At 41.0% G+C, this 27,935-nt stretch overlaps 2 long non-coding RNA genes and 1 pseudogene across 4 annotated transcripts in view; 1 reads left to right on the forward strand and 2 right to left on the reverse strand.

The window, feature by feature from the left end:
- Positions 1 to 27,935, reverse strand: part of Gm15270 (predicted gene 15270) — a 264,116-nt gene that overhangs the window by 210,280 nt on the left and 25,901 nt on the right. The gene's annotated exons all lie outside the window — the stretch shown is intronic.
- Gm36089 lies at positions 11,278 to 27,928 on the forward strand. 3 transcript variants are annotated; one of them, XR_871524.2, is made up of 4 exons: positions 11,278 to 11,556; positions 15,016 to 15,087; positions 19,112 to 19,250; positions 27,385 to 27,928. It is a non-coding gene; the product is annotated as a predicted gene, 36089 (long non-coding RNA). The 3 variants fall into 3 exon arrangements; XR_380202.3 differs by lacking the exons at positions 19,112 to 19,250; positions 27,385 to 27,928 and adding an exon at positions 12,515 to 12,617 and having other exon boundaries at positions 15,016 to 15,471; XR_380201.3 differs by lacking the exons at positions 19,112 to 19,250; positions 27,385 to 27,928 and having other exon boundaries at positions 15,016 to 15,471.
- Positions 24,227 to 27,428, reverse strand: Gm6893 (annotated as a pseudogene).

Genomic DNA, 27,935 nt, shown 5'->3' on the forward strand with positions numbered 1-27,935 from the left:
ACAGGTGCTGGTTGCTATAATCAGTACGATTTCACTGTCTTATCTTAGTCTTTGCCTCTCTGAGGTCATGATCTCCCGTTTGGGTAGCACTGAAAAAATATATTCTTTCTAGAAAATATTGCAGGTGAAATCTTATTCTTCAGACTATCTCATGGTGGCATTGCTGTATCCATAGTAGAACATCTGCCTGTTGGTACTGAGCAAACAGCTGGAGGCCATTACCCACCCCCACCCCACCCCCACTCCCGTACTTGGATGTGGCTCTATGACAGGACTCCTCCTGGACTTCCTATTCTACCGTTTAAACTTTAGTAAGGGTTTCTCTTTTCCTTTACTTTCTGGCTGGTTGTGGATAAGATGTAAAAAGTTGTGGTTCCTGATGTACCAAATTGCTAACATATCAGAACACCTCATTGTGAGCTGACATAAACTAGAAACACAGCTGTATTATTTGAGTCCACTGGCACTTTTTTTTTGCAGTAATCACTCTTATGCATCTTATATGAAATACAGCCAAAAACTGTGTCCCCATGGGTAACTGGTAAAGAATCCTAACTGAGATGTAGCCCCACCCAAGTATGTGACATAAATATACACAAAATAAACACAATAAGAAGAGTTGCCCTTGGTCTCTTTTACCCAGTAGCTACCACAGCATCATAAGAGGTAAATGAAATCTTCCCAGAGCTAAGGAATGGACTCACAAATAGAAATCAAAATGACCTGGAATGCAGTTATTTATTGAAAAATAACTTTTCTTCTTCAAAGCAAAGCTAAGCTGTATTTTCCATTTTTATTCCAAGTGGTAATAAATCTAATAAATATTTCAGAGCTTTTCTCCAATCAAAATGATCTTCTAAGAGTTCTCTGGATATCACCATCATCAGGATATATTTCCTCTGAAAGCTATAAAAATAAAACCATTTATACATACTTTGGCATACCCAATATATCCAAAGCAGAGATTAAAATCCTGTGGGTAGTAGAAAGGGAAAATATTAGGCACATACTGCTACCCCTGAAATTAACTCATAATTCAAACAATGTTTTTCATATTTCAATATATGTCTCTATTTCAATCAAGAAACATGGTTTGGCTGAGTGTGGTGGAGCATAGCTGTAATCCCAGAAACCAGGAGTCTACAGCAAGGGGTCAGTAGTTCACAGTCGCCCTCAGCTAGAGCAGCATGGGGCCAGCCTGGACTCTATGAGACCCTGACCCCAAAACAACATCAACAAAGGAAAGGAAAAGAGGACTTGGTAAAGAAGACCATGTATATGAGATGGGAAATGAATGGCAGAGACTAAAATCCAAAGAAATGAGCTAATGAAGGCAAGATGAGATGCTCTTGTGAGACTTCCCCTGGCTTTGAGCTATAGACATTTCTTACAATTGTGCAAGTATCACTTGGCTCTGTAGTTCCAAACATTGGAACACATTTCTAGATGTGTCTACAGTTGTTGAATTATACTCCAACCTGGAGGTTTCTTGGACCAAAGCTGAGCTTATAGGACTGATATCTAGAAATAAGTACATATGGTAGGAATACCACTGGGCTAGGTTCTGATGATGTATAACCTACACTGATAGCCTAAACTGACAGCCTAGAATGATGGCTTAGACTGATGGCTTAGAATGACGGCTTAGACTGATGGCCTAGACTGATGGCCTAGACTGGGTTATGGCTGATGAAGAACTCTGACCCAGGTTTTCTCAGATTACTGAGTTGAATTCCAGCCTCTGGTTCCTTTACAGCTACAATGGCATCATAAAGCAGAGGCTTGTGTCCTACACTACAGTAGGTAGGCTGTCTACATGTCATGTCAAAGTTTTAAGCCTCTGCCCTCATCTGTGAAATGGGCAGAACCACAAAATATTTCATGGGGTTGCTGTAAGAACTGAACTGGATAGTAAATGTGGAGGACTCAGCACAGCACTGGGAACACTGTGAGAATTCATAAGTGGTAGTGTTTCATTATTTCAAAACTTCTACACATAATATTCAAGGTTCGAAGAGGAAATCCTTGTGAAGGAATTGATGAGATTAAGCCTTGTTTTTTACCAGACTGGTCTTGAACACATGGGTTTAAAAACTCAATTTCTTGAGTGTATGGAACAACAGGTACGCACTACCATATCCAAGTAAATTTTACCTTCACCCAAAACTTAAGATTAACCAGAAAATAAAAATAAATACAATTCTTCTGATACATGAATAATGCCACTATAAACACTATCTGAGGAATGTTCTGAAAATACTTTCTGAAAAATGTTTCAAGGACTCAATAAAAGAGCTTCTTAAAGATTTCATTAAATGAGGCCTGGCAAGATGGCTCAGCAGGTAAAGGTGCTACCACCAAACCCAATGAGCAAGCACTCTTAAGTGTTGAGCCATATATGCAGATCCATCGAATTCTTTAGTATTTCTTATCTTCAACCCCACGTTGAACTTCCCATCTCAAGTTATTAGAAGTTACTGAAGTTACAAAGGCCAGGAGCTTACCCTCCCATTGCTGTTCATGCACAGGAATAGGAAGAAAGGCCACCTAAGCTTACACTCAATCCAATTGTTTGTGTAACAACATAAAACCTCTGTGAATCACGTATGTCAAATACATGTTAATAAACATGAAACAAAAGACAGCCTTCAAAAAGGTGACTACATTTCCTATAAACAGATAATTATATTTTATTATGTTCTAAATTAAAACAAGATGGCAGTCTACTGTCACTGAAATTTCAAGGAGAAAAATACCATTAGACCTTCTGTGAGCTGTTTTCATTCTCTGAGGGCTTTTGTTCTTCTTCTAAGTAAAGGCATAAAAGCAAGCAATTTTTGAAGTTTGCTCTAGATATATGCTGGAACGCTTTCTTGAAGCTGACATCATTCAGTTGTGATTCCTAAGAGATCTCAAGAAAAACTAAACTGTCTCCTATGCTGGAAACCCCATACAATGTCTGCAAAGTCATCTTTATTGACAGGAACTGGGGCCTCTCTTACCTCTCCTGCTAACCCAACACAGCTTCCACAGCTATTTCCAGGACTGAGTACTTCCTTGCCCTGAGCTAAAATACAGCAATGAATGTCTTCATAGAAGTTGTGTGTGTCCTTGTATGTTTGTGCATGCCTGTTTGTGTGCATGTGTGTTTGGCTCATATGATCACCAAAGATGAAAAATCCCAGTCTAGTATCTACAAGCTAAAGATTCCGCAGAGTTAAGTAGGTTCCAGTACCAGGACTGGAGATGGTGTGATATACAACAAACCGAAGATAGGAAGCCAGAGGGACAAATTCTCACATCCTTTATCTTTTTTTCATTCAGGCCCGGAAGAGAATAGTTGATGCCTTCTCCAGTCTACTTTATTGAGCCTACTGTAAACAAATGAAAATCCATCACAGACACCCCAAAATTGATGGGCATTTCATAACCCAGTTAAGTTAGGAAGTTAGCATGTAAATTCTATTTCTTAGTTTTGGTTTCATTGCTGTGAAGAGACATCGTGACCAAAGCTACTCAGAAAGGAAAACACTTCATTGGTGTTAGCTAACAGCGTTAGTTTCAGAGGTTCAGTTCATTATCATCATAGTGGGAAGCATGGCAGCAATCAGGTAGTCATGGTGCTAGAAGAGCTAAAAGTTCTACATCTTGATTTCCAGGCAGCAGAAGGGAGAAGGTCTTCAAAGGCAGCCAGGAGGAGGGTCTGGAAATTCCACACTGGAAGAAGCTTGACCATAAAGACCTCAGAGCCCAGCACACAGTGACACACTTCCTCCAACAAGTCGCCATCTAATAGCACCACTTCCCATGGGCCAACCTTGCATACACATGAGTCTATAGGGGCCATTCGTATTGAAACCACCACACTCTACCTCGATGAAATCTTTGAATGTAGACCAGGAGAAGGAATACCTTATGGAATGGGCCCCTCTTTGTTAGGATTTAAGTATTGAATTTAACAATTTGTATCTGGTACTGAGTGTCAATAAAGAATATAACTTTATAGCTCGAAAGAATATAACTAATATAGCTTGAACTTGAGTTACATGGTGTCTTAGAGTTTCTATTCCTGCACAAACGTCATGATCAAGAAGCAAGTTGGGGAGGAAAGGGTTTATTCAGCTTACACTTCCATACTGCTGTTCATCACCAAGGAAGTCAGGACTGGAACTCAAACAGGTCAGAAAGCAGGAGCTGATGCAGAGGCCATGGAGGGATGTTACATACCCGCTTGCTTCCCTTGGCTTGCTCAGCTTGCTCTCTTATAGAACCCAGGACTCCCAGCCCAGGGATGGCACCACCCACAAGGGGCCCTTCCCCCTTGATCACTAATTGAGAAAATGCCTTACAGTTGGATCTCATGGAGGCATTTCCTCAACTGAAGCTCCTTTCTCTGTGATAACTCCAGCTTGTGTCAAGTTGACGCAAAACCAGCCAGTACACATGGGTGTGATTTACTCTCTAATTTTATATCACACATTCTATATTGAGCTTCATCTCACTGAGTATAGCAACAATTATCCATAACCTCTAAGGTATATTCACATTTATCACATTGCCCTTCTTTGTGTGGGTTTTGTAGAGATGTGCTACATTTTGTCTTAAGCTGTGGTACTGGAACAAAACCCAAACAGGCTAAGCAGATATTCTACCACCAAGTTACATTCTTCTATCCCAAATACTTGAGTTAAGTAGGTTTCATGGCATATGTACAACTGTCAACTTTTCAGCCAGCCTGTGCAGACCTTGTCTGAGGACCTGAAAGAATGGAACGGACTATGGTCTGGCACTGCAGATAGCCTTACTTCAGTTTCAGAGTACCTTTATACACAAACGCAACAAAGAAAGCAATGATCCAAGGAAGGTTGTTTGAGTTCAGAAAAACATGTAAAGAAATGCCAGGAACCAGCCCTTTCCCAGAACTTTCTCAGGACAGAGCAATCGAAACCCAATTGTCTGGCACGTATTATAGATGATATCTGAAAAAGTACGAAAGCAAGGCAGAAGACCATATCCAGATTTAGGGTACACTGACCAAATTGGGTCCTACAGATACGATCTGGCATGCAACAAAAATAAACTTGTCTTACAAATTGAACATAAATGTTTATCACAGGAGGCACAAAATCATGTCCCAGAACAATTCGGGGAACAAAATGCACCTGAGGTAAAAGGCCCCCTGCCTTTTTTCCTGGTGCCTCTTTCACAGTGTCCACCACGGGCCATATTCCAACACATATAAGGGCTGAAATACTCAGAAAGGACCACCAGACAGATAACATAATATTACCACCTGGAACTTCTTAACATCTCTGAAATGTCAATACCTTAAAGTGTGGGAGCTCTTACAAACCAGGCATCATGCTAACGAGTCCCACTAGCTAAACTGTCTGGGTGGTAAGCTCTTCATCTTTGTTGATTTCAGTTTCCTTAACTATAGCTATTCAGAACACTCTAGAAATTTTGGAATTGAAACTCTCCTTCTTTTAATAATAAGCTCACCAATTTTCTAGGAATCTGGAGTATTCTGGTTTCTTCTATCTTTTCTAACTAATGCCAAGTCATCGTTTATTATAAAGCATGAAAGCAGAGGGTTGGTTAATGAGTATTTCCAAGAAAGTGTATAGAGTGAACACAGCAGCATGCATAGCTAGAAATTTAACATCTTCTCTTTGTCTTTAAAGGAAAGACCTGCACCTGCAGGCCTGGATGATGCTGGGAACTAAGAAGGGTTAAACTCCATTGTTTCAGAATAATCTTCATTTAAAATTAAATCAAGAAACTTAAAAGTGTGTATGAGTACCTATCAGGTAAAAACAAAAAACAAACAAACAAAAAAACCAAACCTCACTGTTGATCATCATGTTTCAGTTTTCTCACTTGTAAAATAAAAGTAACCACCGATCCAGTGTGACCATTAGAGGAGAGAAGAAAGAGTGCTATAGCTCTACAAAGATGACCATGTCAGTAGAACTACAGTTCTTCTTTCTGTTCATCTAAGTCTCCTTTTTCATATGAAGATTCACCTGTCTAACTCTTACCTTTAAGTACAAGCTAGGATGTTTTTTGAGGACAAAATTTCTCAAGACATTTTAGAATTTCTTGCTTGCTTACCCCTGGCTCAAAGTATTGCAAAAACATCACTCTTATAATCCTTTCTCACCTCTGCTTCCAATCCTGGCCAGACTTGCAAATACAAAAAAAGACGTGTTAGGAGTCGAGGTGGGGGGAAAAGTTCAGAGGCGGCTCCTGAACTTCCAGAGCAAACTTTGAACAAAAGTCAGTTTGCGTGTTCACTTTTTAGTAGCCTTGCTTACCTGCTGACAAACTCAATTTCTAGAACTTGAAGGAACATTTTAAAAGCTCATCATGACTCCTTTTTGTTCCCAATCCTAGTTTTCAAACCTAAAATGCCAAGCTGAGAAGTAACTCAGTAACTACAGGTTCTTATGCCCAGGCCTGGCCATCTAAGTTCAGTCTCTAGATCCCACAAAGTAGTGGGACAGACTGTCTCCTAAGAGGTGTGCTCTGAGCTCAGCATGTATGCACCTGTGCATACACACACACAGGCATATGTACAGACTCAAAAATATGCACACATACAGGCACATACAGACATACACATAGACATACATTTCCATAGTGTAGTGATAATCACATTAGCCTGACACATAGACATACACACACATATCTACAAACACAGACACACAGAGATAAAAAAACACAGGCAAACACAGACACAGACATACACACAAACACAGGCACACACACATAGGTACAAATACACAGACACACACAAAGCTAATAAATATACCTACTCTAGTAGGAATTCACAAGAAGCTTTAGAGAGTCTGATAGGAGCTGAGGATCAGTGTATTCTGACAGAATGAACTCAAGGTCAAACATTTTCCCTCCAGTTTGTAGTAACTTAAGAGTGAAGACGTCGCTGTCAATCTTCCTCAGCCGAGGAAAGCAGGGCTCGCTAAGATGTACAAAGGACAGGATGGAGACTTATGTCAGGAAAAATAAATTCTTACAGTGGAAAAGCGCCACACACAAAGTGGAAACTAATATTCAAGCAGGTTAATGTTCATGTGTTTGAATGGTGTCATTCACTTACGGGCCATGAGAAGTCACCAAGGTTAGAAGGGCTTAGGGGAATCAAACCCACACAATTACCAGGAAGTGCAAAGTATCGGCCTAGCACAGGGTCTCTTTAATAGTCATGGGAGCCAGGACTCCTCTCTCTCTCTCTCTCTCTCTCTCTCTCTCTCTCTCTCTCTCTCTCTCTCTCTTGCTCTCTCACTCTCTCACTCTCTCGCTCTCTCTCGCTTGTTCTCACTCACTCTCGCTCTCAACCTAAAAGAAGAAAAACAGCAATAAAACTAAAACCACCAAGTTCAACTCAAATGGCCAAATCCTAAAATTAGATCAGCCTCAACTCTTTTACAGAAAGAAATACAAGGTAGGAAAGAGAATCGTAGAATACAAATCAGTTTTGAACTGCTTCTCAAAGTAGTCTGAATGGATTGCCAAGTCTCCATGGTGGTCAGAGTTTGAGGGACCTCTTGTGAAGCTGTGTCAGGCTTTGCTTAGTCACCAGCAACTCAGCATACCAACCTGGAATATGAGAGGTAAAACAGTCCATGAGGACCAGACAGGCTCCGTTCGTTGTGCTATTCCTTAACTTGGGAATTCAATTACTACAGAAAATTAGTGACACCTTCAATCTCTAAATGTTTTGTCCACGTGCTCACACAGAAGGTGGTGGGAAGGGCTGAGACAGCTGGTGTTCCACATTCGGATTCAGATGTGTTCACTGGCCTCTCTACCTGTATCATGGATGCATTTGTATGCCATCTGCACAGACACAAACTGGAAATGCTTTTAGATTACAATCCAAAACTTTTCCCATTCCCACTTCATCATTCATAAATATCTAAATACCTAAATGTCTAGACCTGTGGGTCGCAACCCCTTTGAGGGTTTAATGACCCCTTCACAGGGGTCACCTAAGACATTCAGAAAACACAGATATTTATATTACAGTTTATAACTAGCAAAATAATAGTTATGAAGTCACAATGAAAATAATTTTATACTTTGTGGTTGACCTTACCACAACATGCGGAACTCTATTAAAGGGTCACAGCATCAAGAAGGTTGAGAAATCACTGCTGTAGAGTATCTTACAAGATTTTATTTGGAGTAAGTTTCCTAATAAAATGATTCGATCATAATTTTCTTGTCTGTGCGTGTATATATGTATATGTGTGCATGTTCATGTGAGTGCAAGTGTGGTTAGACATGTGCATGTGTTGCTTGCATACATATGTGCTAACATTTGTGTGTGTGTGTGTGTGTGTGTGTGTGTGTGTGTGTGTGTGTGTGTGTGTGTGTGAGACAGAGAGAAAGAGAGAGAGAGAGAGTGAGAGAGAGAGAGAGAGAGAGACATAGGACAATTTGAGTGTTGTTTCTCAGGTGCATCTTTGCATCTTTAATTTTAAAACAGAGCTTCTCATTTGGTTGGAACTTGCCAGGTAGGCTATGCTGCTCACTGTTTTCTTAATCTCCTGAGTTCCAGCTGCTTCTAACTCCCCTGTACTGGGATTACAAGTGCATCACCACACACGGGCTAGTCACAGGTTCATAAAGATGATACTTCTCCAAAGATCTACAAGAGAACGAAAATCTCAGTGTTCCCTGTGCAGATTCATCTGTTTAGCAAACATTTGGTGAACATCTTCATCAGGCCATGTCTCATCCTGGACAAGAAAATTAATCAGAACACGGGCATAGCATTATCCATAAAGGTGAATTAGTGGCACTCAGATGTTGTTAGTGACCAACAGCTCTGTAAGGTCCACTCAACAGGAGAGAAATCATGCCTGCCACTAGAAACCTAGCCAACTACCCAGAAATAGTGAGGTTTGGTATTTTAGAAGAGAATCTACTACTACAAGTTTACTAGACCAGCATAATTTCTAACTGCATTATAAAACTTATCTTTAGACCTAAGCATCTCTCTCATCCCTCATCAAAAAGAAGCCTCTCATTACAGCAGATGGAGACCATTACAGAATATCACAACTAGCTACAGTGAAAGAATCAATGCATTGTGAGGAGCCCAGCCCCAAATGGATACATCTATAACACAACTCTGGCCCCTAAGTTTCAGAGAGCATTATAGAAGAGAATCAGATCATAAGAGCCAGAAGACTAGGCAGTCTGCTGTGAGACCTTGTCACCTACAAACGACTGCCTCCGACAAGCCTGAGGAATGACAATATCAGTAGACATCCTAACATGGAGATGGGAAATTTTCAGGGATCCAACCCTTAGACCAGTGGTTCTCAACCTGTGGCTCATGACCTCTTTGATGGTCCCATATCAGATACACTAGATACCAGATTACTTTGTGATTACATTTTGTGTGTGTGTGATTACAATGTGATTTTTTTTGTGTGTGATTACATTGTGATTGGTAACAGTAGCAAAATTATAGTTATGAAATAGCAAAGAAATTACTTTATGGTTAGGGGTCATAATAACATAAGGAACTGTATTAAAGGGTCATAGCATTAGGAAGATTGAGAATCACTGCCCTAGACAAAAACAAACAAAACAAAATAAACAAACAAAATAAAGACAAGTATTCACCACTTAAAAAGAAATAATTCACCTCCCCCAAATATAAGCATCCTAATTGTTTATCCAATGCAAAATGGTCAACCCTGAAATCATACACACGTAAACAATAAAAATGGAAGAAAAATGAACTCTGTATAGTGTGTGTGTGTGTGTGTGTTAACAAAATAATCAAAAAAGAGGCCATTAGTTTGAGGGGTGGGGGATATGGGAGATTGAAGGAAGAAAAGGGAAGTGGGGGAATGATATGACTATATTTTTACTAAAATGCATGTTTGAAAAAGAACATGAGCTAGACAGATGCTCAGTGGTTTAAAGCATGTGTTGTTCTTATAGAGGACATAAGTTTGATTCTGAGCACTGACATGGTCGCTCACAACCATCCATAACAGCTCCAAGGAGTGTAGAAATACAGTAGTGGACACAGCTCAAAATAACTCGTGTATGTGCTTCGCTTGCTCCCTGCCATAGGATATCCCTTTAATGTGAGTGACAGCAGTCCACAATGGCCATGCCAGGTTAGACCCCCTCCAAATATGAAGCATCCAGAAAATTCAGTCCATCTGGTTTCACAAATACTAATCCAACAACAACAACAACAACAAACAACAACAAAAAACCAGCAAGCTTTCTCTCTGCCGTCTATGGTGTAGCTCCTGGCAAAGGGGATTAAATACACAGTAATCTACAAAGAGAAAGCATTGTGAGGAGGCAGATGAACGTAAGGTATCAAGTTGCTCAAAGGAACTCTGAGAATAAGGAAAGACTGCCTTTCCCTGGGAGTGGGTAATTGAACTGGGTTTCCATCGATGGGAAGAGACTCGGGAAAGAGTTCAGCTTTCACAGAACACATGAGGAGGGTTGTCAGGCTGAATAGTGGCCAGTTTGAGCTATGCTAAGACCTTGCACTATACTTTACTCTCCAGGGAAAGCCACTACAGGTATTTGAACAGGTATTTGAGCAAGTGAGCCAAATACACAAGCTGCATATATACTTACATAAAAGACGGCTTCAACAATACCTCCTTTCTCGGCAGTCAATAACTCTACCCTTACATTGGATATGCAATTGTGAGTCTCTCTGAATATTAAACAGCAATGGGAAAAACTCTAACGAGATGATATCTGGCTGTGTTGGGTAGCAAGAAAAGGTGGAGTGTAGGCAGCAGAGTTTGAACTTCAGAAGTATACAAAGAATTGCAAATTCAAGACATTAACAATGCTCTCTCTCTCTCTCTCTCTCTCTCTCTCTCTCTCTCAGCTCAGGGGTGAGGAAAATTTTCCCCTCATCTCTCCTGGCTTTGAAGGAGTTCTAGAAAGGCCTGACATTTTCTGGTTTGTAGACAACCACTCCAATCTCCATTTTCACAGAGCCACCACCATCACAAGAATGTCAGTACATTTAGGTCATGGTCCATTCTAGCCCAGTATGACTTCATCTTAAATTGATTACATCAGTTACATCTCCAAATAAGGTCATGTTAGCAAGCCTAGCACTTGAGCACATCTTGGTGGAAGTGAATACTACTTTGCTTGCATGTCCTTGAACATAAACTACTGTGTGTCTTCCACTATTTAATGAACGATCTCCTGTCCAACACAATTTGACCTCTTCTTGATAACTAAGTATCTACTGAGCCATGTCAGGGCAAAGCTCCAGATTATGACAGCACAAAGCCCTAGCAGTCCATGGAATACCAGCCTCCTACTTCTTTGTTGTCCTCTCTCCCTACTCCAAACTGTTCTGAGTTCAGAATTAATAAGAGAAAGGCATGCTCAGAAGCGATGAGCCACCTAAAAACCCTTAGGACCACCTGTCCTGCATCACACTCCTGATCAACTCCACCCTCAGGAGATCCTCTACCAGACTATACCAGAGAAGTCGAAAGCCTGTGCAGGAATGCATAGGTGAAGCTGAGTGGAGGGGATTGTGGGGGTGGGTATGGGGGACTTTTGGGATAGCATTGGAAATGTAAACGAGGAAAATACCTAATTTTAAAAAATGTTACAAAAAAAAATATATTCACCTTCAGGGGCTGGGGGATGGGTATCCCGAAGCTACTCATCCTGAAACAGCCAGAAGAAATTCACTAGAAGGCAGTGTTGGGCCTGTCCTGACTAGAACAAAATATTTTATTTTGTTAAACACAAAATATTTAAAAGTAAGAAGACCACTTTGAGTTTTCCTCTATATGTGGAGACCAAATTTTGCTGAGTCCTGACTTGCTAGTCCAGAATTAGAACCTCAGCATGTTAGATATAAGGGAAAGAGTATCGCAAGCACAGAGCTCGACTGTTTTTAGCATGTATGTTGACACTAATCAGGATCAACTGATGGGACTTATCACATTTGTGACTTATCCTTTCTTTTTTTCTTAAGTAAATTACAGTAACTTCTTTGTTAAGTAACTTGCAAATTTCTCTTTTTCAAGTTTTACTGAAGTCTACATTTGATGAAGAGAGGGCTTCAGTCTGATTTACCTTTTATATTCCTAGTAAAATACTCACCATAGAGTGGCAACTAGATAAGTACTAGGAAGACTTTTATGCAAAACAAATCAGGAAAGAAGATACTTACAAGGTGAAGTGTTACTGTAACAGAAAAAAAAAAAGAGAGAGAGAGAAAAAAAGTCCTGTGAGTCACTGTTAGGGTATGGATACTGTCATACTGTCGCTGCAGGAGTGTGAGTCACACAGTTAGCCCCCACTCGATTGCTGGGCTGGGACCTTCTTAGCCCTGAAGCTAAGAAAGCATCCAGCTGACCTGCTCTGTAGCACACTCAGGACCAAGGGGCCAAACCCAACACTGATTTAAGACATGAAAACTTACTCATCTCTTCAACTCAAACCCAGCATTCTTTTTCAGGGGAGAAAATATCTGTTGGTATGAAGTTACATAAAATCCCAGATTGCTAAAAGTCTAATACAACAAATTGCAAATGAATCTACTATACTTCAGAATAGCGTTTGTGAGTTGACAATGTTATTTCATTGTTTGTTTTAACTCTACTTAATAATTTCATAAACTTATTGCTACAAGGTTACTTTGAGACAAATATAATATGTAATAAATTAATGGTGCTATATACCATATCTGTCACCTGACTTTTTAAAAATACTTTGCAAGTATTTGCTGTGTCTCAAACACCACATCTTGTAATTAAGAGCCAAAGATTAATAGGTGCATGGTTGTTTATTAATTTTTCTCTCTGAAAGTTTTCATAACAATGCTTTCAATTGTTCGGTAGAGGGTTGGAAAGATGGCTCAGGAGTTAAGAGTACTGATTGCTCTTCCAGAAGACTGGAATCAATTCCCAGAACCCACATGGCAGCTCACAACTGTCTATAACTCCATTCACAGGGAATCCAACACATACATAGTATGCACATATAGGCAGAACACATATTCACATAAACTTAAAAATAAAGGTTATAAAACACTTTTAAAACTGTGTAAAGGTAAGAAAATAGGATATGGATTCTTAAAATCAATGTTTGAACAGACAAGGTATTTAATACACACATAGACACATACATACATATGCATATATATATATATATATATATAAATTTACAATCAAAATTACACACATATGTATTTTTTTAGACCTTAGAGTGTATTCTCCAACATATCATACATCCAAAGATACTTGCCCTAGTCAGCTTTGTAAACTTAACAGAACCCAGAGACATCTGAGAAAGAATCAATGAGGAATTGATTGTCCAGATCAGATAAGTCGATGGGCTTGTCTATGAACATTGTCTTGACTATTAATTGATCTTGGAAAGTCTAGTTCACTTGGGCAGGTGGGTTTTGACTATATGAGTCTACAAGTGAGTCGACGGGTCAGTAGCATCATCCAGGTAACTGTTCCACCTTCTTGTCTATGATGTGAGTTTTTTGGTCAGAGGTAATGATGTGTGGAATAACAAGAAAGTGCCTTCAAGGTCCAGACTGTGTCCCTGCCCTAACTTTCTTCAATAATGGACTATATATAACCTATGTGCTGAAATAAACCCCTTCCTCCCCACTAAGTTGACTTCTACCATGATATTTGTCACAGTAACAGGATAAATTAGAATAACATATAATCTCAAATACATACACATACATGTGAGATATATCCATTATATAATGGATATATACACATGTAATACATATCTTACATTTTTTAATTTATATGTGTGCATATGTATATACCCTATATTATATATACATATCATATGTGTATATATCATACGTATATACCCTATATCATATGTATATAATATATATGTATATCTCATATATACACATATATATATCAAAATGTAAGAAAGTAGGGATGTTTTGTAAAATAATAAATTAACAGCTTTGTTGTGGGAAGGATGTCTTCTTGCCTTGTTTCTAGCTGAGGTATATTTACTTGGCTAAAATATGTTTGAAACCCTAACTAGAATAATGGTTATGTAACAGAGACCTTTCCAAATTATCATATTCATTATATTTTAATATTTATTTGTAACTGTGTGTGTGTGTGTGTGTGTGTGAATCTAGGTGCCCTTCAAGGCAAGCAGCATTGAATCTGCTGTAGCTGGAGTTACAAGCAGTTATTGGGAATCGAACTTAGGTCCTCTGGAGTAGCATAAGCTCTTATTTGCTGGGTCATCTCTCCAGCCCCACCCAATTAGTATATTCTTATGCCATCATGCTGGCATTAGGTCAGACTTGTGTTAAAATAATATATTTAGAACTAAGGGTAACATATATAAAGCATTTCTGATGAAGTGAGTTTTATTCAGTTTTATGTGACGTGGCCTGGCATTTGTAATAGATCTGTAAACCATGAAGCGAAAGGGAATATGGGATAGCAACCGATGCTTTAGCCAACGCAGACCAAGGGAAAAGGGTGGGATGCATTTTTTTTCTAGCAGTTCCAAAGTAAGGTGTTTTCTCATTGGTCTCTTGTTCCTGCTGGCCATGAACTTTGGCATCTAGTGCATGAGTTTCTCTGACCAGGTGATGACTTCACATTGAAAACTGAAGCCATTAGTGATTTCAGGGGAGATGCCTTCACATCTGTTCACAGGTCAGCACAGTAGCTGGTAGCTAAGCAGAGCACAAAGTCCCAACCCTTAGACGTATATATTCAGAATCTTCATTTGTGTAAGATCCTGGCTGGTCTGAATACATGTCAGACAGAGAGAATCACTGCATGGATGTTTATTTAAATAAAGTGCAAAGTCCTTTGCTGTCCTTCAAGCCATAACATTCCAGACATTCATAGAAATGATGGGGAACGCCCAAAGAGATGGGCTTTAGCTTTCCTTTCCATCATTGTTATAAATACAGAAATGATATTTTATTATTATCTTTCCTGTTTTCAGAAACCTGGAAAACCAGGAGTTTCCAAACTTGGATAAAAGAAGCAAAAGCATCAGCTCTTTGGATGATGAAGGGTGAGCTAGGAGACACTGGGCACACTGCAGTAAGATGCTGACAAGCGACGCAAAGCCAACCACGTTTGGAGTCATTAGAGACTAGTCCCCTAGATACTGCTGTGATAAGTTCCTCAACAGGCCTGTCAGACCCAGCTGAACCAGAGAGCAGTTTGCCTGTACTGCCTCTGAAACCCTTCCCAGTGGAGTAACCTCCGTCTGTCTTCTAGATCAAAGCATTTGTCTCCTACGGTCTCCTTGTTTCTGTCTATTCCGTCTCTGGTGATAGTATGAGGAAATGCGTTATGCTAAATCTAACTACCACCTGCACCAATTCATTGTCTTCCTTTTGTTGTGGGGAAATAATAAAAACGAGCTGGCATATTCTTGCACTTGTGCCACCAACTCTCTGTCCTGGCTGCCTGGTCGGCCATGCACTGGCAGGCGATGGCCGACCTGTTTTTATCTCGTCATGAGTCTCTGGCCTGGAGCGCTCAAAATGTCTCCACCCAGCTCGCTAAGTTCCCACTGGCTGGTTGCTACCACACCAGCCCCATGCTTCAAATCCTCCACTGCCGTTGTGGCAAACTCATGCTTTCCCGCCATACCTTTCTCTCTTGAACCCAGATGAGCCACCACATGAAGAAAAATGTGACACAAATTTAGTTCAAAAACTATGGTAACTCAGTCTCTGGGTGCAACAACTAAAATCTAATTTTTTGTTGTTGTTTTGTTTTGTTTGTTATTATTTTTTATTAGATACTTTCTTCATTTACATTTCAAATGCTATCCCGAAAGTCCCCTATACCCTCCACCCCACCCCTACCCCCACCCCCCCTCCCTGACCCACCCACTCCCATTTCCTGACCCTGATAACCACCAAACCCAAACCACCAAAACCAAAACCAAAACACCAAAACCAGATACTATTGCATATGCCAGCAACATTTTGCTGACAGGACCCTGATATAGCTGTCTCTTGTGAGGCTATGCCAGTGCCTGGCAAACACAGAAGTGGGTGCTCACAGTCAGCTATTGGATGGAACACAGGGCCCCCAATGGAGGATCTAGAGAAAGTACTCAAGGAGCTAAAGGGGTCTGCAACCCTATAGGAGGAACAACAATATGAACTAACCAGTACTCCCCAGAGTTTGTGTCTCTAGTTGAACATGTAGCAGAGTTTGGCCTAGTAGGCCATCAATAGGAGGAGAGGCCCTTGGTCCTGCAAAGATTATAAAACCTAATTTTGTAAGCCTTATTAAAATCTGATTCCTTCAGAGGCAAATCCTTGTAAATCTGCCATGATACCGGGAAACTCTAGCAGCTACATCTTACCCTTATGCTGTCCTCATTCCAAAAGGACCTAACTCTCTCTTGCTTCCTCTCTTCCTCCATCCAACCCAGAAGTCCCGCCTACTCACCCAGTAATTGACTCCTTTATTCATTAGGGGATTGGTTCACAAGAAGCCACCTGAGTAAGTGACTCATTCCTCATTCCAGATAGCCTCTCCTGGGAGAGCAGAATTAACATAAAAATTAACATAAGAATTAACAAGCAACACAAAGCCATCCACAACATCCTTTCCCTTACACAGGCTGAGTTGACTCTAGGTGAACAAACCCCTGATTCCCACCCTTTGACGCTCATCCCTGACTATGGCCTGCCTCCTGGTCCCACTCTTCTTTCTTCTCCTCCTTCAGTCCCTGACTCTGATTTTTTTATGTTTGGCTCATTCTCACCTTTTCACCTTGTCTAAAGAGCATCCTCTTCTCATAGCCTGTCATCAGTCTGTCTGATGGCTTTCTAATAGGAAATGGTATAATCAATAATAACCTTTGCCCTAGTCCATTCAAACTGCTATAGCAAAATTCTGCCGTTTGCATTCCTTAAACAATGTGTCTTCTTTCCTTTCATCCCTCTTTTCCTCCTTCATTCCTTTCCTTCCTTCCTTCCTTTTATGGAGACCATCTAGTGATGTGGCACAGGCATATCTTAACTTTGCCTCAGCCTCCTACATACTGAATTAGAAGTGTAGGCCACCATGCCTAGCTCAGTGGACACTCATTTCTCATTGTTCTAGAAACTAGAAATCCAACAATGGTTTCAGGTGATCTCTCCCCACACCCCCACAAATAATGGAACTGGAGTGGCAGGCTGGCAAGGAAGGAGGGAGGGAGGGAGGGAGGGAGGGAGGGAGGGAGGGAGGGAGGGAGGGAGGAACTTTGAGTGTTTAAGGTAAGACCTTGTTAACAAGATAACTCTTATGGTGTTAGCTGTTCAATAGTGTAAAAAAAAAAAATACTGTTTAGGGCTGAAGATGAAGCTCATTGGTAAAGAATTCAGGCACCAGACTCTGGGTTTCACATAGTAATTGAGAAAAACAGAAACAAACAAAATCTTCCTTTTTGCAAAGAAATCTAGAAAGTTCTCCTAATGCCTGCATACTCAAATTACACACAATAATTCTTTTTAAACTGTACTTTGGCAGACATAATGAGAAAGATAGACATCATTTTTGGAAAAATAACCTTCTGAAACAGTATAGGAGTAATTTATCAACGCAGGACATGATCTCTAGTAAGGATCTGAGCTATTTAAATCACCCTCAAGAGTTTACAGAAATAGAGATGATTGCTGTGTGCATTGTCAAATCAGATCATAAACACACTCTCCCCCCCCCCCAAAAATTGCTAAGTAATCCACTGAACCTTAGAGTACTTTTTTCCACAGATATCAAGCTGATTTTCAAAACATAACTATCGTTCCTGGTTCTGAGCTTCTTAGAGGAAAAGGATAAAAATAGTCACTTACTGGGAACTCCATAAAGAGTTGTCCAGGGTCTGGAAAATGTTTCAGTAGGTAAAAGCACTTGCTGAGCAACCATGGGGGCCAGACTCCAGATCGCGGGCACCCATGTAGAAAAATGTAATAATGTATGTAACCACATTGAGTTCAAATCCTCTCTCTGACACTCAGTGGCTGAGTAACATAGGCAAGTAACATGATCTCATGGCTCTGTTCTCACACCTGTATGTGTGGATATTAATATCTCCTTGAAGGGCTCTTATAAGCTGAGGTATGTGGACCATGGTAAGCTCCCAACAATAGCCAAGAGCTTGTAATCCCACTGCTTTAAGTGTAGAGGCAGAAGGATTGTTAGGGCTTGTTACCCAGCAAATCTAGTCAAAACAACAAGCTTCAGGTTTTGTGAGAGACCCAGAAAATGATAGAACAGACACTTGAAATTCTCCTCTGGCTTACACGCATAAACGCATAGGAACATGCACCTACATATACATGTGTTTATACGCCACACACACATACACACACACACACACACACACACACACACACACACACACACACGAGTACGTAAGTAAATGGAAAATAATCACCCAGTGAATGACTCATCTTTAATTACTTCATTTGATTTATTTATTTTGAGTTTTTAAAGACAGGGTCACACGTCACCTAGGCTGGCCTTGACTTCTGACCTTCCTGTTTCTCTGCCTCCTGGGCCTGGGATTATAGGTGCTTGTCACACCCATGATTTCATTTTCATATAAACATCAACACATGCTTGCACGAAAATGAAATCATCTTTAGGAACAATTGCTACTAGCAAGGGTTTCCAAATTGTCTATTAGAAATCTCTCAAATTCAAAATAATAATATTCATTATTAGGAACTTACCATGGCCCATACACCTCAGCTTATAAAAGCCTGTCATTTAGTACCCACATGTTCAGGTGCAAGAACAGAGCCATGAGATCATGTCACTTGCCCGAGCTACCCAGCCACCGAATGTCAGAGGATTTGAACTCAATTTAGTTCAGACATTGCATTATTCCAGCTTAAGTTTGTTCATTTATTGTCTATAGCCACTAAAAGATACTTTTAATAAAAACTTTTCAAAAGAAATGCAGTCTTCATGTTATTATTGTCCCAACCGGCATATCTTAGGATAGTCTCTTAGGATAAGCTCTTGTAGCTTGTGGAGTTCACAGCTTGGTAAAGCTGTTAATGACTTTTCTCTACCCGAAGCCTGTGAAGAGCCTCTGGCACTACAGCAGCTAGCCAGCAGCAGAGGGAAGCATCCTGATCAGTACCAACTTCAGTTCTCCCTGTCCTGTGACGGAAATGGATATTGTCTTCAGCAATAGGGTGCTCTCATCTAGCCCTAGTGAGTAGCCAAGTACACAGGCAATGGCCTAGATTGTTTAGGGAGAGGGTCTTCTGGGACATACCTAATAAACAGGAGGGGGTCAGAGTCAGTTTTCTTTTTTTTTTCCATTTTTTATTAGGTATTTAGCTCATTTACATTTCCAATGCTATACCAAAAGTCCCCCATACCCACCCACCCCCACTCCCCTACCCACCCACTCCCCCTTTTTGGCCCTGGCATTCCCCTGTACTGGGGCATATAAAGTTTGTGTGTCCAATGGGCCTCTCTTTCCAGTGATGGCCGACTAGGCCATCTTTTGATACATATGCAGCTAGAGTCAAGAGCTCCGGGGTACTGGTTAGTTCATAATGTTGTTCCACCTATAGGGTTGCAGATCCCTTTAGCTCCTTGGGTACTTTCTCTAGATCCTCCATTGGGAGCCCTGTGATCCATCCATTAGCTGACTGTGGGCATCCACTTCTGTGTTTGCTAGGCCCCGGCATAGTCTCACAAGAGACAGCTACATCTGGGTCCTTTCGATAAAATCTTGCTAGTATATGCAATGGTGTCAGCGTTTGGATGCTGATTATGGGGTGGATCCCTGGATATGGCATTCTCTACATGGTCCATCCTTTCATCTCGGCTCCAAACTTTGTCTTTGTAACTCCTTCCATGGGTGTTTTGTTCCCAATTCTAAGGAGGGGCATAGTGTCCACACTTCAGTCTTCATTCTTCTTGAGTTTCATGTGTTTAGCAAATTGTATCTTGTATCTTGGGTATCCTAGGTTTGGGGCTAATATCCACTTATCAGTGAGTACATATTGTGTGAGTTCCTTTGTGAATGTGTTACCTCACTCAGGATGATGCCCTCCAGGTCCATCCATTTGGCTAGGAATTTCATAAATTCATTCTTTTTAATAGCTGAGTAGTACTCCATTGACCAGACGGGTTTAGTGCAGAGTTCTATCAGACCTTCAAAGAAGATCTAATTCCAGTTCTGCACAAACTATTTCACAAAATAGAAGTAGAAGGTACTCTACCCAACTCATTTTATGAAGCCACTATTACTCTGATACCTAAACCACAGAAAGACCCAACAAAGATAGAGAACTTCAGACCAATTTCTCTTATGAATATCGATGCAAAAATCCTCAATAAAATTCTCGCTAACCGAATCCAAGAACACATTAAAGCAATCATCCATACTGACCAAGTAGGTTTTATTCCAGGGATGCAGGGATGGTTTAATATACGAAAATCCATCAATGTAATCCATTATATAAACAAACTCAAAGACAAAAACCACATGATCATCTCGTTAGATGCAGAAAAAGCATTTGACAAGATCCAACACCCATTCATGATAAAAGTGTTGGAAAGATCAGGAATTCAAGGCCCATACCTAAACATGATAAAAGCAATCTACAGCAAACCAGTAGCCAACATCAAAGTAAATGGAGAGAAGCTGGAAGCAATCCCACTAAAATCGGGGACTAGACAAGGCTGCCCACTTTCTCCCTACCTTTTCAACATAGTACTTGAAGTATTAGCCAGAGCAATTCGACAACAAAAGGAGATCAAGGGGATACAAATTGGAAAAGAGGAAGTCAAAATATCACTTTTTGCAGATGATATGATAGTATATATAAGTGACCCTAAAAATTCTACCAGAGAACTCCTAAACCTGATAAACAGCTTCGGTGAAGTAGCTGGATATAAAATTAACTCAAACAAGTCAATGGCCTTTCTCTATACAAAGAATAAACAGGCTGAGAAAGAAATTAGGGAAACAACACCCTTCTCAATAGTCACAAATAATATAAAATATCTTGGCGTGACTCTAACTAAGGAAGTGAAAGATCTGTATGATAAAAACTTCAAATCTCTGAAGAAAGAAATTAAAGAAGATCTCAGAAGATGGAAAGATCTCCCATGCTCATGGATTGGCAGGATCAACATTGTAAAAATGGCTATCTTGCCAAAAGCAATCTACAGACTCAATGCAATCCCCATCAAAATTCCAACTCAATTCTTCAACGAATTAGAAGGAGCAATTTGCAAATTCATCTGGAATAACAAAAAACCTAGGATAGCAAAAAGTCTTCTCAAGGATAAAAGAACTTCTGGTGGAATCACCGTGCCTGACCTAAAGCTTTACTACAGAGCAATTGTGATAAAAACTGCATGGTACTGGTATAGAGACAGACAAGTAGACCAATGGAATAGAATTGAAGACCCAGAAATGAACCCACACACCTATGGTCACTTGATCTTCGACAAGGGAGCTAAAACCATCCAGTGGAAGAAAGACAGCATTTTCAACAATTGGTGCTGGCACAACTGGTTGTTATCGTGCAGAAGAATGCAAATCGATCCATACTTATCTCCTTGTACTAAGGTCAAATCTAAGTGGATCAAGGAACTTCACATAAAACCAGAGACACTGAAACTTATAGAGGAGAAAGTGGGGAAAAGCCTTGAAGATATGGGCACAGGGGAAAAATTCCAGAGTCAGTTTTCCTTAGTAGTGTGGACCACAGTAAACTTCCCATGCTCTGTCCGATGGTGCCTTTCACCCATGAGCACACAGGCATGGCAGATGGCCCCATATACCTACATGCAGATAGGCAGTGCTAGTTAGAGTCAGTACACTGCAACAAAAAGGATAAGAGGATGACCAGACACAAAGTTGAGAAGATGTGTAGGAAGCATAGCAAGCATCCAGAGAGAGAGCCAGTGGTGGGCATGATCTCAGGACGTTGTATTCAGTAGCTGCAGAGATGGCTCAGCAGTCAAAAGCATTGGCTACTCTTCCAGATGACCCAATGGCAGCTCACAACTACCTGTAATTTCAGCACCAGGGGATCCTATCCTGGCTCCCATGGGTACTAAATGCATGTGCTGCACAGATATACATGCAGGTAAAACATACATACATATAAAAGTAAGTTTAAAAGTAAAACTTTAGTACACATTGTATTCATGAACTAAAAATTATCTAATAAATAAAACTTTTCAAAGAAAAGGAAGGGGCAAGCAACGGTCTCTGATTTCCTCGCTGAAGATAAGAGGCATTCATTTCAAGTGCCTGTAATGGTACAGACTGAAGCCAAGATGGTGGGTTTTAATACAGCTGAGAAAGGGTGGGTTGCTTTCCCACTGAAATTGTGGACCAGATACTCTCCAACCTCAAAATTGTTCATGGTTTTTGATCTTGGACCAAAGGAAAAACTACAAATTCCTCTGTTTGGAACGCCCTCCGGAAGAGTTCAAGGAAGCCATCATTATGAGCGTGGTCCTCACCAGTACCGTGAGAGTCCAAGCTCTGTCAAGGTTTTCTTTATAATTTCCCCAGTAGGGCTTTCTCATTCATCCTGTGTTATTCAGCTAACCCATCTGAAATGTCAGATCTTAAAGTGTGACTGATATTATTCCAAGAACTAAGGAAGAAAGTGGGTATCAGGTGACCCCACGAAATAGCTAAGTGTTTGCTTTAAGCAGATTTGGATGAAGGTCTAGGGAGGGGTAAGGGTTGACCTGAAATAAGAGGTTGTTTCGTCACTTAACTATGAGCAGACCTGTTAAAAGTCACTATGTAATACAGAGTTGGACAAACTACTGAGAAATTTCCCCACTTTCTGAGTCTGCTCAAAGGCCTGGAAACTTATAAAGAGATTATTTTAAAGAACTTTGGGACTTTGCATTTAAGTCTAAACCATAAAAACCCAGATGCACAGCCATTTCTAACCCTGTCTAGTACATTCCTGCAGCACGGAAGCAACTAGAGACAGAAGAAAAAGAGCCTGAGAATCTCTCAGAACTTAGCAAACAGGGAATTTAATTCCCTTTTCAGTGCTCAACCTGAGGCTTGATACTCTTTTCAATTTGCTTCACTTGTCCCTACAGTCTGTATCCCTAAGGTTGTCCTTTCTCCATCTTCCTTCCTTAGAGGTGACTTGCCTTTAATGCAAAAACAAAGATGAAAAAAATCATATTTTATGACGGAAAGTGACATGCACTTATTTAACACAGTTAATGTTGGAATCTATACGACTTATATTGCTATTTGTCATGGGAAGGATGGATGATATTAGGTGACTAAATTAGAAGGCAGCCAATGAAAGCTGGGCACGGTGATGCAGGCTTTTATGTTAATTGAGAAGCTAGAGCCGGGGCATCTCCTAATTGAGGTCAGCCTGAGCTACATTGCAGATCTCTGCGGCACGGGGCGTAGGGGGAGAGATAAATTTAAAAATGTAAAAAGAAACAACTTGCTATGACAGATCTACACAACAATCGAATATATATATAAACAATGTCAAGGGAAATAATAATAGGATAAGCTGTTCAGGACTGCCTTCCTGCTGAGAATTACGTAAATGTAACCTTTTCTGGCTTCTCATTCGAATATGCCCAGTTAAGATTTTCACATTGATGCACCTAAAAAGAAAAGCTATGATAAATATGAGTGTCCGAGCATAAATTTCCACTCATCTCACAGGATCTACGGATACCCTGGGTAGTTACAAGAACACAGAGCAATTCGGGTTTACTTTCTAGGAGCACATACCATTCCTAACCAAGAATTAGCCACAAGTTTGGCTTTAACTTTATTTTAAATAGTGATTTTTGATCAAGTGTTCACTCAGTGAGTAGTGTTTCATAAGTAAAGTATCCAATAAACAAGTCAATGTATGAGACTATAATATTGATAGCTCGTGCCACTGTAAGAGTCTACACAATTACACAATTAGTACAACACAGCATTAAGTCAAAATGATTTCGAATCTAAAGTATTTATGTGTTAGCATAAGCTAAGGCCTCTTCTGTTTGTTTGTTTGTTTGTTTGTTTGTTTGTTTGTCTGTCTGTTTTAAGTCTTTTATTAACTACTTTAGAACAACTAAGGGCCACCTTGAAACAACAGAAACCACCTGCTCCCATTTTTTTTCTTTTACTGACTTTATTTTTGTTGTTTTGAAGCAGGGTCTCATGTAGCACACCAGGCAAGTGTGAGCTCACTGTGTAGCCCTTACTCCTCCCACTCTACCTCCCAGGTACGAGGATGGGTAGAAGTCACCACAGCCTGTCTCTCTTCCTCATGTTCTAACCACCAACAGGAACCTGGGCTCTGAAATCACACTTTCCGCAGGGCACAAGACACTGTGGCTATTGGTCCCATCTAAGCAGCAGGAAAACAGAGTATCATCTATGTGGACGATGCGCCCTGGGGATAGGACAGGGTTGTGAGCAGTACTTGGGTCATGGGACCCCATGCTGGAATGGTGCTATTGCTCTGCAGGCCCATGCCAGGCAGTTCCAGCCATCTGCAGGACCGCAGGGCTGGAGTGGCAGGAACAGACCTTTCTGTCCTCCTCGGACAATGGTATGGTGACTGTTGACAGATTAGGTGTGAGCACAGTATGTGAAGAAAACTCTTCCAGATGTTCTTATTAAAATCCTTTTTTTAAAGGTTCATTATTTTATGTGAAGGGATATTTTGGCTGCATATATGTCTTTACCACACGTATGTCTGTTGACCATGGAAGCCAGAAACCCATCAGATCCTCTGGAACTGGAGTTACAGATCGTTGTATGGCCATGTGAGTGCTGGGAACTGAACCTGGGTCCTCTGGAAGAGCAGCCGGCATGCTTAACCACTGAGCCATCTCTCGAGCCTTCCTATTAAATTCTTAAATGCTCAGAGCCATGGAAGATTGAAAAATTCTAAATTAAAAAAAAAATCAAACAAAACAAAACCAACAGCAAGGAGAGTAGAAGTTGTCAAAAACAGGACCGCTCTTATAGTCACTGACTGCTCTCTTTATCTCCAGGTTCATCTTAGCGTTCAAAAGAATTAAAGATGTGAAGCAGAGACATTAGACTTGTGGTAGGGATAGAAACTTCTGGTAATAGCTTTTGGTGACATCAATCACCGTGAGAAGAGTCCTGGACAGCTGGAGAAGACAATGAATGGGGGGATGACAGTTTCTAGAGGTAACACCGTATCGTCAAGAATTTTGCAGCAGTCTTTCAAGACACAATGGCGCCCAATCACACAGTTCTTCCCAGTGTGGACATAAGAACCAATCTGGAAGGATGGACCATGTAGAGACTGCCTTATCCAGGGATCCACCCTATAATCAGCATCCAAACGCTGACACCATTGCATACACTAGCAAGATTTTATCGAAAGGACCCAGATGTAGCTGTCTCTTGTGAGACTATGCCGGGGCCTAGCAAACACAGAAGTGGATGCCCACAGTCAGCTAATGGATGGATCACAGGGCTCCCAATGGAGGAGCTAGAGAAAGTACCCAAGGAGCTAAAGGGATCTGCAACCCTATAGGTGGAACAACATTTTGAACTAACCAGTACCCCGGAGCTCTTGACTCTAGCTGCATATGTATCAAAAGATGGCCTAGTCGGCCATCACTGGAAAGAGAGGCCCATTGGACACACAAACTTTATATGCCCCAGAACAGGGGAACGCCAGGGCCAAAAAGGGGGGGTGGGCGGGTAGGGGAGTGGGGGTGGGTGGGTATGGAGGACTTTTGGTATAGCATTGGAAATGTAAATGAGCTAAATACCTAATAAAAATGGAAAGAAAAAAAAAAAAGAACCAATCTGGGCAGCCTTGACCACACAGTCTTCCTCAATAAAGACACGATCCCCAATATGCAGGGGAAAGAATACAACACCTTTGCTGAATTGTTTTGAACAGCAGCCTTACGACACTACGGCTTTTCACAACACAGTGACGTCCAACTCCTACGTTTGCCAGGTCTCCTTGGATGATACAGTCATTCATTATAATGGTCTTGCCATTGAGAACAATGTTCTGGCTTCCACACAAACCAGACTGGAGACTAACTTTGTTCCCAGACACTGTCTCTATGTACTCGGAGTTGTTACACAGCAGTTCTCCCAACTCCATCACTGTCTCCTCTCTGAACCTCAGGATCCTGTCAGTCACTTGGGCTGACCTGGCCTCTTCTAAGTAGGAATTGTGCTAAAATCCTGAACTTAGACTTACTGTAAGAAGCCAGAAGTTCAGACACTCAAGCAAAGTTGGTCCAAACCTCTCAGGTTGGAAATATAACAAAATGAGGGTTATTTTTTCCAAGATATGACATGGCTTTTTTCCTGCTTTTACCTAACATGGAAATGGAATGGGCACAATACCCCTGTGGCATGTCACAGCTTCTACTTTTGGTTGGAAAACACCAACCGGTGACCATGAATATGACAAATCGAAAGAAAAAACTTAGAGTCCAGAGACATTCCAAGCTGAGGAAGGGAGTTGATGGGAACTCAATTTCCTAACCTGACCACCAGCTAACCATAGCTTGGATGCCCAGTGGCCTCTGAGTCAGTAACTCCTCATTCCAAAATAACACAAAAACATTTTGGACTAGAAGATCATTGCTAAGTATATTATTAATAATATTTCCAGAAAAAGTAAGGATAACTCCTTTGTGTATAAAGTGGTCCTCATGCAAATCCCTTTATCTAGGATAATCTGGAATGAGGCAGCGTGGGCAGTTTGCTCCCAGATCGGCTACAGCAGTTTTCATCAACTTCATTTAGAAACCGAGGACAAAAGTCAGAGCTAGCTTCAACAGAGTTGGTAACTCTTGACAGGAATTTGGAATTGTTAAGGGAAGGAAACACACTGAGTTTTCCCAAGCGTTTATAAATTGTGAACAGGAAGAGTATTTTAAATTTTGTGAAAGGCTATTTAATGGTGTCTCCAACTTAATTTCTTAAAAGAAAGTCCTTAAAAATGTTGTTTTGTACCCATAGTGGAACCCCCATCCTCACACTTACCAAAGACTCTAGCACTGATATTTGCTGTTTTTTAATTTCTGCTTTGTTTCAATCTGAAGGTCTCCCTGCATTGTCCTAAATAACCTAGACTTGTGATCCTCCTGCCTTAGGCTCTCAAGTAACTGAGCCTACGGGCACTGTGATGGTTTGAATGACAGTGTTCCCCATAGGCTCAGCTGTTTGACTACTTGGTCCCCAATTGGCAACAATGCTTGGGAATGCTTAAGAGATGTGACCCTGCTGGAGGAAGAATGTCACTGGGTGTGAGCTTTGGGTTTCAAAAGCCACACACCATTCCAGGTTTGTTCTCTCTGCTTCCTGCAGGTAGCTCCTGATGTGAGTTCTCAGCTTGCTATTCCAGCAGCCATCTCCGTGGCCTCTGTTCCTCTCACACTGCCAGAGATAGAGAAAGGAGAGACCTGACCTGCACTGCAATAGTGAAAGGTGCCTTCAACGCCACACCTCACCCAGTTGAACTTCCAATTTGTGAAAGAAAAGGGCCTAGGGAGTGTTCTGTTGCCACGGCAAATCATCATCCCGCTGCAAAGGTGACTTGAGGGGACAGGGGTAGCAGCAGAGTTTGGCAGTGTCTTCCAACTTTCGCAAAGATGCAGGAAGGAGTAAAAGAGCTGCGGAATCTTCTCCTGCAGTTTCACAGATGTGCCAAGGCCAGGTGTGGGGCAGGCTCCTACATGGAGGCCTTGAGGGGCTATGGAATAGAATTGTGGAAATAAAGCCTGCCTTGTGTTGGAAACCCCATATTTGGAGTGTCCAGAGCTGTGGGATGTCTGCCAAAGAAAGCTGTATGCAGGAAGTGGAACCAGCCCAAGGAAGAGATGTATATTATAGGCAACAAATCTGGGAGGGAAGAGCAA

Source organism: Mus musculus, chromosome 10 (genome assembly GCF_000001635.26).
Source record: "Mus musculus strain C57BL/6J chromosome 10, GRCm38.p6 C57BL/6J".
Lineage (NCBI taxonomy): Eukaryota > Metazoa > Chordata > Mammalia > Rodentia > Muridae > Mus > Mus musculus.